At 50.9% G+C, this 2,696-nt stretch overlaps 1 protein-coding gene across 1 annotated transcript in view; it reads right to left on the minus strand.

Moving 5' to 3' along the window:
- The window catches only part of NCOA4 (nuclear receptor coactivator 4), a 13,112-nt gene extending 10,712 nt beyond the window's left edge, over positions 1 to 2,400 (minus strand). Inside the window, exon 1 of the mRNA XM_014940446.1 lies at positions 2,259 to 2,400. The gene's annotated coding sequence lies outside the window, so the exon portion shown is untranslated. The remainder of the gene's footprint in view (positions 1 to 2,258) is intronic.
- Positions 2,401 to 2,696: the final 296 nt, after the last annotated feature.

Genomic DNA, 2,696 nt, shown 5'->3' on the forward strand with positions numbered 1-2,696 from the left:
CCCCGCACCGCTCCCCCGGCCCTTGTGCGGGGCGGGCAGCGGGCACCCCGCCCGCCACCCTCCCTCACCCCCCACACCCCGCGCCTCCCGCCGCCGCTGCCACTTCTAACCGCAAAAAACCAGCGAGTTTTGCAACAAAACCACGGTTTCTCGCAAGTGGAGAAGCGGGGCAGGGCCGAGGCGCCCGGCACGCCTGCACCGCAGCCAACTCCCACCCTCCGGCCCCGCACCCAGGGGCTCCCCGGCCCAGCGCTGCGCCTGCCAACTTCCAGAATTCCCGCTGGGACACTGTTAACTCCCGGTGGGGCTGAAGTGCCACCTACATGCACAATTCCTCTGGCATCTCCTCCTGCTTCCCCCGTCTGCGTGTCACCGGCACACAAGCTGTAGCCACGGAACCCAAAGAACTGCCCCAACGAGGCAGGAAGACAATTCCAGTGCTCCCAATTCCAAAATACTTACCAGTCTTTACAGGCAAAATTTTTGGCTGTTTCTGTTAACACCCAACAGCCTGGCCGGAGGGTTGTCACTGCAAAGACCCTGCAGCCAAAACTTCTGCTTGCAGGATCCTCCTAGGGCTCTGCTGGACCATCATCTCCAGTCTCCTACACAGGCTGCCCACCACCAGCCCTGCAGGACTACTCCCTGCAGCCTTCTCTTGCTTTTATTACCAGAAGCTGCTCGGCAAAAATCCTTTTTTAAGTTTAGATTATAATTAAATATCAGTGTCCGGGAGCAGAGGAGGAGAAGGAGGGGACAACTCTTCCTCACCCAGCAATCTGCAAACCAGCCAGCTCAAAACCGGTTTTACCAGCTTTTCACTTTCAGCACAACCATCCCGGCTGCACTGGGGAAGATCATCGTCTTCCACCTCAAACAGGTATTGAAATAACCTCAAGAAAAGATGGCCGTGCTGAGCCTTTGCAAGGAAAAAGCTTCCAAAGGGAACAAAACCTCAGGCCGAACAGGCTCTATTTATAAACGTGGAACGATTTCTTCCAGTTGGCAGAACAAGGCTGTTCTAAAGGTCTCTGTGACCTGACTTCATGTGGTTTTAAACCAGCTGGCTTGTTTGAACTGAAATTCCCTCTTCGTTTCCATTTTACCCCACAAAAAAAAAAAAAAAGAATCAGTAGTTCCTCTTGTTTTTTAACATAAAATCCCCCTTTCTTTCCCATTTACCCCCAAAAAAAAAAAAAAAAAGATACAGTAGTTCCTCTTGAGCAACTATCCCAAATTAGGTACGTGGGAGCTGTGGTCAGGGAGCAAAGTACTGTAAGTACACGAGGGGAATCTCAGACGTTCCCATTTACATCCAAGCATAACAAGCATTTCATACAGCACAGCATCAACACCAAGAGCCAGTATCTGCGTGGAGTTTCTGCTGGGGGGGGATTATTTTACTCCAAAACAAGCGTGTATCACTGTATTTTTTAAGTCACAAGCCACATACAGAAAAAAAAAATACTTTTAAACAGTTCTAAGTGAAATTAACACCTTAAAGAATAATAATAAAAAAAAGTTTCAGGTGCTACATTTTCTAAAATTCAAGTAGGTTTTACCTGCCTGCGCTGTATTGGATTTCTGCCATGAATCCGAACACACCGAACTGCCTTTTCAGCCTATTTTTAGCCCTGGAGGAGCATGGCCAAGTGCACAAAGCACTTGTACTGAGACACCTTCACAAGAGCTGGCTTCCAAAGAGTCACCGGTGCAGCTGAGACAAGAAGTCTGATCATCATTTTATTCCATCGATCGCAAATGTATTTTTTAAGTGCAGAACGGCAGGCAAATAAATAAAAATCACAAAATACCTGCATATGAAAGCCTGAAATCACTAGGCCACAATTCCATACAATACCAAAGTAGATATCCCAGCACAGCAAAGACGTGCTGTTATCTTAAAACAGATTGTACATTACAACACAAGCATCTTTCAGACTTCTGCATTTAAATCGCTTTGGGACACAACTGACAAATCCTTTGCTGTACTTGAAGCATATAGCCCCAAAGATGGCATTGCTATGCACTGTGTATATTCATCAACACAACCTCAGGCACTTGCAGAGTTATGAACGCTATTTTTTAAATGTCAGCATTTTCCCCCTCCCGTGGCTGCACGCCTTACCGAAATCCCCAGCGAAAGACAACCTTGTTCCTCTGTCAACTCTTCCCTCCGACCCCAGCCACAAATGCCGAGTTTAAAGCTGAAAGAATGACTAACAAAGTTCCCAAAAGCCCTGGCCCAGACCACTTACCCACCAGCTACCAGGGGATGTTTTCCACGCTGCCAGTAAACACGGTACCGACCGCCCCTGATCCCTTCTGACCTGATTGTTATTGCTCAGCCAGCCTTTGCGAAGTGCACTCATTTTGACTTTGAAAAAAAAACCAACCCAAAAAACAAGCCAACAACCCAGGCTTTCGTGCTGGATCCGTGTCAGCCCTCCGCCACAGCGGGACGGTTTCCTGCCCGGCCCTGCCCGGGCCGCCCGCAGGCCGCGCAGCCGGTTCCTGCCGCCTCACACCCGCGGCGGGAGGCCGGGCCCGCCGCACGCCCCCCTCCCGGGAGGACACCGGCCACCCCCTCCCGGAGGAGAACGGGGGGGACACAGGTTTCTCTCAGAGCAGGCTGCAGCGGGCGGTCGGGCTGAGGGGAATCCCTCACGGGAATTAACGACGCACCCCCCCCCCCG

This window comes from Calidris pugnax, unplaced genomic scaffold (assembly GCF_001431845.1).
Source record: "Calidris pugnax isolate Ruff unplaced genomic scaffold, ASM143184v1 scaffold39, whole genome shotgun sequence".
NCBI classification, from domain to species: Eukaryota; Metazoa; Chordata; class Aves; order Charadriiformes; family Scolopacidae; genus Calidris; species Calidris pugnax.